At 29.3% G+C, this 13559-nt stretch overlaps 1 pseudogene; it reads right to left on the minus strand.

Annotated features, from left to right (window-relative positions):
- Positions 1-854: 854 nt before the first annotated feature.
- LOC105200703 lies at positions 855-9375 on the minus strand (annotated as a pseudogene).
- Between the last annotated feature and the right edge of the window lie 4184 nt (positions 9376-13559).

Here is a 13559-nt window from a genome sequence, read left to right on the forward strand (position 1 = left end):
TTTAGCTAAAGCTTCTCCTTACACGTTTGATAAATAACTCATTTGATTTTTGCAGTGCATGTACACGCGGTGCGGCGGATTCAGATCATTCAGACCGTTGCACCATACCAATTCAGATAACGACGCGTCACCTTTCGCGTCGCGCGTCGTTGCCTCTGAGCTATGCACTACCGTAGCTCTTTATGGCCTGGAAGTTCAAAATATTCAGAGTTTTGTTGGTTGTATATCTGTAGCTAGAGTAGTCTCTGACTTGTGGTCTGTTAAGGGTGGAAACAAACAGATATATGTTATTAATTTATTATCTACTTATCTTACTTTAGCCTCTAGCTTGTAAAAAAAATATCAAATATAATTTTAAATCTTAGGCACCGCAGCATCTTATTTCTCTCAGAAGTAAGAATATAAATGTAGTACCAAGTCGTGTTAGATCCGCAATCTAGTAAACATTTCTAATTCAAGTCGGTACGAAGTAACCTATATAAATAAAGGTACAATAGGTAAAATTGACTGACGAATATTCAAATCGTGAAAAATAACACGAGTGATCTACATATTTCAGGTAGCACAAATCCAATAACGTCTAATTACGACATTGTGATTATCGTCGCACCACTTACCAGCGACAAAGAATTTCAAGTAGAATTCATCGGATTTTCATATAGTTTGGTGTTTCCAGGAGACTATCTGACAGCATATGTGACATTCGTCAAAACGAATCTTAATGTAACATATATTGGTTTGCAACAGACTATAAATAATATTCTAAGTTGTAATCTCAACAAAACGAGGATCAATTTGGTTAAGAAATTGAATCCTGTTAATGGCTGCTTATCAAAGCATAAAAATGTTGGACCACGGAGGGTTAATTATATAAAGGAGTCTCGTCTCAACCCACATCTTGCCCAACAAATTTTCCTCATGTTGCTATTAATTTGATAAAACGTATTGCCTTAGTTTTTATTTTTATCGTGGAAAGTGACTTTTGACTTTGCTTGTGATATTGTTGAAAACATATATCACGTATGCGACTCTATAACAAGTTGTTGGAACTTTAGCAATATGGGAAATTGAGTGTTACCTTAATTATTATAACGTATAAAACTTTTTATATTTTATTATATCATAACGTATTTTATGTATCTATTAATATTTTTGTTCACAACAGTGATGTACATTCTGACTAATGGCCGCGTTTGTGTAAATATGTATGTATGCAAGAGAATAATATGTGCTTTATATACATATATTGTACGTAAAAGAATTAATAAAACAAAATTATAAAACATGTTATAAAAAGTATGTATTTGCTGGCAAACTGTTCATTTCTTGGGTGTAAAATGTACAAGCACTTCCTCACTGGGTCGCAAAATCAGAGCGCCACCGAATTGGATCGTGTCGAGTGTTTTCACACTTTTTACCCTCCACTTTCTGAGAACAACAGTCAACAAAATTTTCTGTTCGATTAAAGCGAATTTCTGACCTATACAATTTCTCGGTCCAGCGCTGAACGGAACGTAGGCATATGGATTTCTATGCTTTGAGTTTTTCTTCCGGAAGTTTGGCCAGAATCATTAAAGTTCGATCCGTATCGAACTTTAATGGTTCTGGCCAAACTTCCGGATTTCGATGAATAAATAATATGGGTACTACAACCGTGTAATCTTTTGGAAGAATATTATCATCTAAAATATATTAAAAAAAAAAAAATAAATTAACTATGGACTGCGTATGGATACCTTGATTAATAATACGAAAGATAAATAATAAAATACATTGATTATATTTTTGTCGATGTAGTCGTTTTTCTGATGATAATGTTAATTTAAAAATCTTTAGTACAATTTAACTTTAGTTATCAATTTGAAAAATTATCTGTCTTTAGAGAAATTACTTTCGTTTTATTTTTATTAAATAATAAAAACATTATTTATTAAGTTTTATAAATATTAACCTAAAAAAAGTATTTTTAAAACATTAATAAATTTATATGATTACAAAACAAATTTCTAAAATGTTTTTCTTAATTGGCAAGTAACATAACTTACCCAATTTTACGTCTTCTACTAGTTCCCTCGAGATGAGAGGTACACTAGGAAATATTCGGAGCGTCTCCTTTATTATTCTGTCGAGATAATTTAATTGCGATAGTACATAAATTTAAAATTTTATTAAAAATACATTATAGCTTATTTGCTATGCTTTAATAAGTACAGCCATTCATGAAATATTAAACAAGCTATAAAAAATAGTTTTATTTTTTGTTTAATACATATATATGTACATGTATTCTAATGTACAATACATTTTCAAGAGTGGCTGAATTTTCACTCTTTTAGAATGAGATTTCACTCCAGAGAATTTAAAAAAAAATACACATCTTCTTTTGTTTTCAGACCTTTTATTCTTTCCTTGATTGTTTTAACAAACTGTGTAGCTCTTTTCATTTTTGCAATTTTTTTACAATATAAATATATCATACTTTAATGCTGCTTTAGGTAAACGATGGACCCACGATAGAAAACTGATCGGACCAACATTCCATTTTAGTATATTAGAAGATCAATTTGCTGTGATCATGTCTCAGAAAGCAGAAATCTTGAACAAGTGTCTCGAAAGAAAAATAGAGCAAGATCCAGGGAAGGCTATTGATATTTTTCCTTTTATCCTCAATGCTGCTCTCGATATTATCTGCGGTAATATATTATTTTTTAAATTTACAATATAAATAATATATAATTATAATATTTTTTGTAAAAGAATATCGATTAATACGTAATATATGCTGCAATTAATGTTAATAATTATTTTATAGAAAGTAAGAAAGATATAAACATTGTATATATTTAAATTTAATAGTATTAATTTTGCTATATTTAAAAATTATTTTGCAATAATAGTAAAGATTTTTATTGTGCTACCAGTCCTTTGCACTGGCTGGTGTCTCTGAATCTCCAAAAACCTCTTCGAGTTCGTCGTGAACTTTTTCTTGATGCTCGAGAGTATTTCCCAAAAGAAAAAGTGTCCAATTTACTGCAATTGCAGTTGTGTCGTGTCCCTATTATAATTTGCATATTATTTTATAGATATTAGTGTAAATCTATTATCAAATAATATTCTAATAAAAGAAAATTTTATGTTGAAAAAATTGAAAAATTTTAATTGTAGTTCTGAATATCTCACCTCAAACATAAATGTGTCAACTTGTGCCCTCGACTCTTCTTCGGTTAGAGGGGAGTCATCTTTCGCGGTTAGATCTAACAGTAAATCTAGAAACGCTTGTCTCTTCCGTTCACCTAATGTATCACGTTTTATTAAATAAAGAAAAAAGGAAGAATAGGTAAAATGTATGTTGTATATGTATAATTTACAATAATACCTATGTCAGATTCATTGTCCTCATTTTCAAGTTCCGTTTTATTGCCGTTTTGTAATTGCCGTTCAACCATTCTCTTTCTTATCACCTAGAATTTATCATTTTTATTGGAATTGTGTAAAGTTTTTAATAATGTATAAAAAGTGATAGCTTTTTTTTACCTCTTGCGTAAATCCGTGCATTGTATCAAGGGCTAATTTATATTGCTTTCCTGCAGACGTTGAATAGTATAACCAATCAATCCAAAACCACGATCGAAAGAATCGTTTCATTATTAACTCGGATACTCTGAATGTATAATATCAAAATATGATTAGCGTTTAACTTACTAAATTGTATATATAATATGTATATAATTAAAGTTTAAAATTAATTCTTAACATTACTAAGTGATTAAGTATTAGTTATTTTATTAACAATAGCAGTATAAAAATTTTAAACTAACTCATGTATTGTTAATGAATACTTTCAACTTCTTGAGCACGTATATCCACACCCATTGCCGTTTCTGTAAAATTATAATAAACGTTTACTTTAACACATTGTTTAATGCTAAATACATAAACTTAATATTTATTCATATTACATATATGAACTTAATATTTACTTATCAATACAAAAATATTACAACAAGATCTGTTTTCTTATTAAAATAAGAAAATGTTACTAAATAAAAAATTGCTCATGCGTGAGAACGCAAATTTGTACGAATCACAATAGTCTATTATAATATTTCTGATATTATTATATTTTGCTACTACTTTGATAACACAATAAAAATCTTTACTATTATTGCAAAATAATTTTTAAATATAGCAAAATTAATACTATTAAATTTAAATATATACAATGTTTATATCTTTCTTACTTTCTATAAAATAATTATTAACATTAATTGCAGCATATATTACGTATTAATCGATATTCTTTTACAAAAAATATTATAATTATATATTATTTATATTGTAAATTTAAAAAATAATATATTACCGCAGATAATATCGAGAGCAGCATTGAGGATAAAAGGAAAAATATCAATAGCCTTCCCTGGATCTTGCTCTATTTTTCTTTCGAGACACTTGTTCAAGATTTCTGCTTTCTGAGACATGATCACAGCAAATTGATCTTCTAATATACTAAAATGGAATGTTGGTCCGATCAGTTTTCTATCGTGGGTCCATCGTTTACCTAAAGCAGCATTAAAGTATGATATATTTATATTGTAAAAAAATTGCAAAAATGAAAAGAGCTACACAGTTTGTTAAAACAATCAAGGAAAGAATAAAAGGTCTGAAAACAAAAGAAGATGTGTATTTTTTTTTAAATTCTCTGGAGTGAAATCTCATTCTAAAAGAGTGAAAATTCAGCCACTCTTGAAAATGTATTGTACATTAGAATACATGTACATATATATGTATTAAACAAAAAATAAAACTATTTTTTATAGCTTGTTTAATATTTCATGAATGGCTGTACTTATTAAAGCATAGCAAATAAGCTATAATGTATTTTTAATAAAATTTTAAATTTATGAAAAATATATGTAAATATATAATAGATAAATAATATGATTTTATTATATATTCATCTGTAGATAATAAAAGTCCGTTGCCTAACTAGGGTTTCAGCAAAACATAAGGAGACCCTTTTGTGATATTTACGGTGCTAGGTAAAATAAGCTGTAAATGTTTGAAGAGATACAATCTAATAATATTTAGAAAAAGAATTTAACATATTTTTTAATGATATTATGCATTTTATAATGCTGCAACAAATTTTATCAGTTATTAACATTAAAAGAATTTATTATGATTACTAGTATTATTTATCAAAAAATTTTACTGAACTTTACCTGTAAACACATTTCTATTAATAACAATTTCTATTTAACAGTGACAATTTTCCGTAAAATCAAATTGAACTTGCTAAATATAAATTATATGGTATTTCAGAAAAAAGTTCAATTTCTTTAAACAAATTTACACAGCAAAACTTTCAGTATTTTCCATCCTCTCTTTACTAACAAAACAAGTACATATAATATACTGAATAGGTGTACAATAGCGAAATTTTATTATTATGTATTATACTTAATAATCAAATGTCGTTATAATGTATTTCCTCAATCCAATACCTCATTTCCAATAAGAGGTCTTTTTATTGATACTGATACGTAATATCGATTGATACATAGTATCCGTGTACTGATAGTATGAGTATCGATAGAAAGATCTCTCATGAGATTGGGAAAATCATACTTAAGAATAAATTTCTGAATCTTTGAGAATGTTTTATAAATGTTCGAGAGTGATTTATACTACTACTATAAAAAGATGCAACTTCATCGTGATATTTACAGTGCTTACGTAATGTATTAAAGAAAAATCACTGATATTGTCATACTTTGTTTTTTGATCGTATTTCTTACGCAAAAAGCGAAAATAGAACATTAACACAAATAAATACTTTAGAAATATAAATACAAACTAAAAAGGGTCTTACATCAGACGATACAATATTTTTGTACAATTTCAAATTATGCAACAATTAAGTTTTTTAATAAGAAATCAGCATCTGACAATATAAGCCAAAACCGAAATAGACAGTAATGCTACATTTTTCTTTTCTTTTCTTTTCTTTTCACATAAGTCATTTATTTTGTAAAATATTATTAATGTATGTATATATATATATATATATATATATATATATAAGTATGCTTAAAAACTTTCCACTTCGATATAAAACGTGTTTGTTGATTTTATGTTTAAAAGTACATTATGAGAAAATAAGAGAAAAAGATATAAATAAAACAATTTAAAGACGTTACAAACACTTAAAACGATTTAATATCAATGATAAATTCACTCTAGTTTAAACTTAAGCAACTTGCAAGAAATAATTGTAAAAATATTATTTTTGCATTTGAAGTAGAGTTGAGCATATCTGTGATTTTTCATTCACAATGATAATTGTGAATGTGATTTTTTTTAGCAGTGAACTGTGAATGCTTAAAATCATGATTTAGGTATAATATATACTAGGTAAATTATCAATTAAAGTTTTATTATAATTTTATCAAATTTTACATCGAACAAAATACATTTTAGAGAAGACACAGTCATGTGTAAATATTTATTATAATAATCTATAATATATATTATAAAAAACGTAAACTAAAACTTTTATTTAATAAATCTTAGATTCTAATTTGTACTTTGCATTGCAAATAATCTTTAATTGCGCATTTTAATGTATAGCTTTTTAATTTGGTGACTACCCGACAGTGCGGAAAGCCAAAAGTCTCATTCACACTATTCACAGTGAATTTTCATATTTGTTTACAGATCGTGAATGTGAATTTTTATTATCAGTGACTAATTCACAGGTAGTGAACTTTCGCTCAACTCTAATTTGAAGATTTTGTTTAATAACTTCATTTATATAATAATTAAAATATGAATACATGAATTATAAGTTTTTAATTCTTTAATTATTTCAGTAGACCATGTTTTTGTTAGTGTTAATAAAGAGCAATGTTCACTTTTCAAGAAATAAGGAAGTATTGTTTTAGAAAATCTATGTTGCTATTGGCGACTTTACTTTAATTATTGCAGAAAAAAATAAAATATGTTTTATGTTAGCAAATAGATAGTATTTACCTGTAAATATTCTGGTTTATACACGTTTATAAAAGCTTTGCCTGCAATCCATTGTATGAATATTCCTTGCTTACATGTCTTTTCTACATACTTTAACATCATTTGCGTGCGTTCTGGTAATTAAATTAAATTTATTTATTTATTTTTATATTATTTTAATTATTATATAAATTTAAATAGTACACTTTATATTTTAACTAGTGTATGAATACGCAAATGACACTTATACAAAAGAATAAGAAAATTTTAAGTATTAAATTCTTTACCATTGTCCGGTCGATTCATTTGCTCAAATATTGAACCAAAAGGAAATCTATCGACTTGGGGAATGTTTTTAAGTTTTTGTCGTATTTTATCATATTGGTAATACACCATCGAGAATAGAACTCGAAAAATCACAATAATGCAAAGAGTATATAGTGCCCAAGAGATGAAATCCATTTCTCGTAATCTGCAAACACTTCAAATAATTTAAGTTACTAAATAAAAAGAAATACATTTAATTAGATTAGATATAAAGTGAATCGCTGATTAGTCTGGAATCGGAATTGACCAATTGCATTTGTCGTTTTTACTTAACGATTTTTTAAAGCTTAGCAATTTAAAGCTTAGCAATTTTAAAACTTAGCAATTATTTAAAATTTTCTTCAATTTGTGATGCTTTTATTATGCAATATTTAAAAAAATTTTTTTTAAATTAAACTCACTGTTGCACGTTGCTGTGAATCGCTGCCAAAAAGAAGAACTTATCTCCAAAGAGACGAAGAGATTTCTGACCTCTCCTTTGACGTTTGGTATCTTTTATAGGTATCTGTTTGTTGAAAAAAATTCAATTGAGTGGGGGGGAAACAATTAGAGTAAGAGGATTGAGTATTGAGGGGGGTGTTATGCGCGGGAGAAAACGCAGATTTCGTCCTTCACGTGCGGTCAACAAGCTATTTATTTTCTCCTGCTTCCGCTCGTAGCCACCGGTCCCCTGTGAGAATTTGACATAGAAGAAGTTCCCACCAAATTCTCGCTATTATGTCTGCTCTACACTCTCAATGGCCTATGAATACCGGGCAATATCTCCCGCTCTCTACTTCGGGATACCGGCGGTAGTTTAGAAAGTGTTCCCTTTGCCCCCTCGATCGCACATCCTCAAACTTACGTCAATCGCCACGGCGGTACCTCCCGCGCGTATCTCTTCTCTCCGCACTCCAATAGGTCGAAGAGACTATTTATTAGTTACCATTGCGTATTTTGACTATGTATAATGTATATTAAAGAGTTAATAACGTAATATTTTTGTAATTTATATGAAATTATGTATGCAATATTAAAATTTTAAAACTCTGATGAAAACATAAATTAAATGCATTATAAAGAACAAATATACATCCAATAAAAGAACGGTAAACGCAGGTAAACGTGTGCGAATTATATTTCTCACATATTATATCCTTCAACTTAATATATCTTATGAATCCATAATGCATCTATTTCTGTATGAATACGTTTCGGCTTTTTTTTGAGCCATCTTTAGCGCTTTATAAATAATTAAAAATCGGAACTTTTACAACATTAGAACTTGTAAATATTAAAATACCCGCTTTACGTCCCTCGTCTGGCCGATACGTGCGAGTCAATACCCAAAGTTATTGTAAATTTGGAAATCGTTATTATTAAACTTTTATTTAGCGTTATTTTCAATTCAATTATATTAAATTCTATGTAACTACTTACAAATAGTAAGTAGGTCATATTTGGTAAGCTATATTGGATATATTATAGTTACCTTATGTAAATAGTAATTTGTAATATTTAAAATGTTAAATATAATACACATTTTGAGATGCAGAAAATAAATTCTACAAAACATATGAATATACAAACCTCTTTAATTGTAGATCTTTTGAAGTAAAATAATGTAGAATATTTTTTCTAATACTTTGGTTTATACTAGAGACCCTCTTATCACACGATAAAGTCCTATATGACCGTACTATTTGTTCGCACGACTAATTTTGATGGATTTATGTGTTGTTTGCTCGCGTCACCCGAATATTCTGAGGCTGCGATCCTCAGCTTGAGAGCGCGAACCTCGGAGCGATCGTTTCACTCGCGGCGCGAGATCACTTCGTTACATTAATCGTTATATTAACGCGCGCTCGTCCCTCTCCGCGGTACTAGACGAGGATGTTCGAATAATTCTTCGGCTCGTCTTACAAGTCGTATTAAATTGTTCGTGAGATATCTTTGCACAGTCGTAATTACTTAACGAGAACGATATAACTGAGTGTAAGATTAAAGGTAGCGATGCGAACGATCGAAAGCTCGCTGGCGAATCTAGCGACGATCCGATCTCGGCAGAGCGCGAACCCCGAAACTCTCGCCTTAGGTTCGATGGCAGGGGGAAAAGATCACGGGTCATGCGAATGATCCATGGTAATATCTCTGCGAGGTAAACAAGATTTGGCGTTCTCTCGTTTGTATTGGAGACGAAGCGGGAAAATATATTTAATCCTTAGGTTCGATGGCAGGGGGAAAAGATCATGGGTCATGCGAGTGATCCATGGTAATATCTCTGCGAAGTAAACGAGATTTGGCGTTCTCTCGTTTGTATTGGAGACGAAGCGGGAAAATATATTTAATCCGGAACAATAGGATAATTGCTAGAACTTTATGACTAACAAACTGGTGTTGATAAAAAATGTATCCCGTTTATATTTACTGAGTTATTTAAAAAAAAAAGTAAACTGGTAATAATTTAAAGAAATTATTTTTTTCTATCAATGATTGATTCAACAATTATTTAGTTACACAAAATAATGTATAGCTTATTCACGTTAGCCATTAATATTTGTCATTAATAATTAATTAAATCAATATTTAGTTAAACATATTAAACTAAACATTTTAGTTTTTCAACAAATTTTAATACTTACTTTGTGAGAATGTTTCAGAGGTTTTATGTTCTATAAAAATTCTCACAGTCATTTAAAACGCATTATTTTTATCGATTAATTTTAAGTAGCATAGGTTTGTATAAAAAATTCAATCGCCGAGTCAGGCCAAGCGTATTTGGCTGTTGCAGTAGGTCCTATTTACAGGTATCTTATCGCAATTATCGCGTTAGCGACATTGATGTCGACTTATCAATCACACATTCATGTTAGTTTGCGTACCACCCAATAAACACGCTCGTTTTCGCGCGCGTTCCAGAAATCACGCAACAGCGTGGCCCGCGTATGCCACCCGGTTTGCACAGAGTAAATGATTTCTTCAAACTTAATAAATATTATTGTATCCAAACAAATTTGTTATTTGGAATGGTCCAAACAAATCAATGTGTGAATCAATTAATACGATTATTTGAATTTGGATCAATATATATTCTTGTCTGAAATAAATCATTTGTTTGAAACAAAAGATATAATATTTTTGACTAAGTAATATATTTTGCCATTTTCATATAAATAAATTATTTGTTTAATTGTTTTCGTATAGTTATTGTAATCGAATAATATATTATTTGGTTGAAAGGTATTACTTTAAATAATAGTGTTATTTCTGTCAAATAATAGAAATTTTTTTAATGAAACAATAAAATTTTTATTTAAACAAATGTTTCGTATAAGTATATGTTATTTCAATGAAACAAATTTCAGATAAATAAATAAAAATACTGAATCTAAAGAAACCTTTTTCTCTATGTATCGTCGAGCACCACGTATCTCGTTTACGCTGGGTATACTATTGTTAATATTTCTATCCGCATAGATAATTCGCGTTTCATGTTAGTTGTCAGTACATCTCTGTGTGATTTCAATTATATATAACTCGTTATAATATTTTATTGTTAACCATTATTTTTACCATTGAAACAAATTCATACTTTGTTGCTTTGTTAAAATTTAGTACTCAAACTTGAAATGCTCGCGTCGGCAAGCTAATCAGCGGAAAATTGGTTTATTTCAACTAGATTTATGTCCTGAGAAGATGTTGCTTTAATCATCGATTTGTTTAATAATTTTTCCCAATAGTTTGTTTTTTATACACTTCCATTGAAGAGTGAAGGCCAACACTAAACTTTTAATTTGCAATTCGCAAAACATGTTTATTTTCTTGCAACTTTATTCAAGCTTCGTGGTAAAGGTCATTTTAAACTCCATAAACATGATGATAAATAAACGATTGTAAATTGTCGTTCGAAGATAAAATCCTCCCTCGTCAATTTCATTGATTAAAAAATACGTAGTACGTTTTTTTTTTGTCGAAATTTCGTTTTTACTTCATATAAAGTCAATGTCATATCTCAATTGCGTAAAGGTGATGATAAACATATCATATATTTACTTTACATAAGAGACTAAAAGAAGCCTGTATCATCACGGGAAGCCGTCTGTGATATCACTAACGCCACTCACTTCCCTCCTACTACGGCGCACATTGCTGTAGTTGTTTACAATGTTTTTGATTTACAATGTTTGGTTAACCTATAGCAGGGGTTAACCCCAATCAGTCGACTACAACGTTTTTTTAGTAGATCTTTTTTTCTTCTTTAATTACGTCTATTTAAAATCATTATTTTAGTTGATCTCAATCAAATAAAAAATTATAGCACTGCAAGAACTATTAGAATAGTCAACGCAATGTCAAAGATCTCATTATTTGCATTATTTTTTACTTTTTTTAAATTTTATTATATGTTCATATTTTGATTTTGATTTTATTTGAATTCTATTATAAAATTTACAACTTTTATATTAATCTTTTTCTTATTAATTTGTTCATAGTTTTAGCACCTATTTCTATTAATGGTAAATAAATGGTAAAATCATATTTTAATTTTGTATTTTTTCTCTTACACCTTACACATACATAGGTATATTGCAAAATGCTCTTCTAAAAAAAGTAGTTCACAGATGTAAAAAAGTTGGGCATTCTTGACTTATGACCAGAGCACAGATTGTTGCAGTCACTTAAAAGTGCAATTTTATAGCAAAAACTTTTGAAACTGTATTTATAGCATATTTTTGATAAACGTATCATTAAATATATTTGTGTGCTTAAGTGCGCGTACGCATGCATGCATGCATGTGCATGTGGGGCATTTCACGTAAAAAGGGTCCAGCTAAAAATAAACTGTTTGGGATTTCTAAAATGATAATAAAAACATGTTAGTTGATGTATTGTATAAGATTAATGATAAAAAAAGTATTATATGCCTCACAACAAAGATATTGAAGACTATCGTTTAAATTTAAAAAAAAATTTTTTTTTAACATTTGCAGCTAACGTTAAGAAATTTTTAGACATGATTTTTTTAGGATTTTTTCTGTACTTTTAGATAAAAATATTAATTTTGGTGAGAAAAATTTAATAGTATTAAAAAAATTAATTTTTTAGTTTTAAGTAAAAAAATAAACAATTTCATCCATTTTTAAAAATCTGAAGAAATTCTCAAAAATACGTCAATACATGTAGAATATCACACCATAAAGCAAATTTGTGAATTGCAATGGAAACGTCTAGAAAATAAATATTTTTTTCCAATACAAAATTATAATTTCAGCCAAAAGCTAGATGATATCAATTTTCATTGGCCAATTATTTAGTACTACATAACTAATATATTTTTAACAAATAACTATTGTTACGTCCAGCCTTATGGGAAAGCTAGGAAGGATAGGCTACCTGGGGTACGAGCAAGGCGTGGAGAGACGTAACGAATGCTTTATCTCGTGGCCGTACAGATCGGACGTACTGCACGAGGGCGAATGCACTGATATGGCTCAGAAATATTGTGGTGTGTACAGTTCGCCTTGTAGGCAATATTACATGTGTGCAATCGTACATTCGTTCTTTAATTTTTTACTTGTGCGCAATTGAGACTGTAGGCAATCGATCTGTAGGCAGTATTACTTGTGTGCAGTTCGTCTTGTAGGCAATTGGGATGTTGACAATCGACGCTGTAGGCAATCGATTTGTAGGCAATTGGAACCCTCTCTATTCATCTTATTCAAATCAAACCGATGCTACTGCTCCTGTTCATCACCCCGCAGTCCTCGCGCGTATCGCCGCTTTCATTTGTCGGAGCATGTACATACATTGTCGACTAGGCGCATTCTACATCCTTGTCAACCTTCTGCGCATTGTATCTCCATCCTTCTCCATCAATCTTCTCTGCGTCAACTCGAATGTAGAGGGATTATAGACCTATACTCTTTCCAGTAGTATATGATCTAAGTTATTAATAGTCCCTTCTTAAGAAACGAAAATTTCTTGTTTCTATTTGTCTTTGTTTTGCATAGGGTAAAACGTCGTACGTGAAACAAAGACAAAAAATAATAATGAGAATCCTTGTTTCTCAAGGTTTCTCATACTATTTATAAGATACTATTCATAATTTTATTCACTTCCGCGTCTTAAGTATACTTAATTTATAAATACGTTACTTCACAGATAATACGTACGGATAACTACTGATAAGGATAATATTAATTTATGTATTCCGCTTTGTTATATATTTGTGTACACAT

The sequence above is a fragment of the Solenopsis invicta genome, chromosome 8 (genome assembly GCF_016802725.1).
Source record: "Solenopsis invicta isolate M01_SB chromosome 8, UNIL_Sinv_3.0, whole genome shotgun sequence".
In the NCBI taxonomy this organism is placed as follows: domain Eukaryota; kingdom Metazoa; phylum Arthropoda; class Insecta; order Hymenoptera; family Formicidae; genus Solenopsis; species Solenopsis invicta.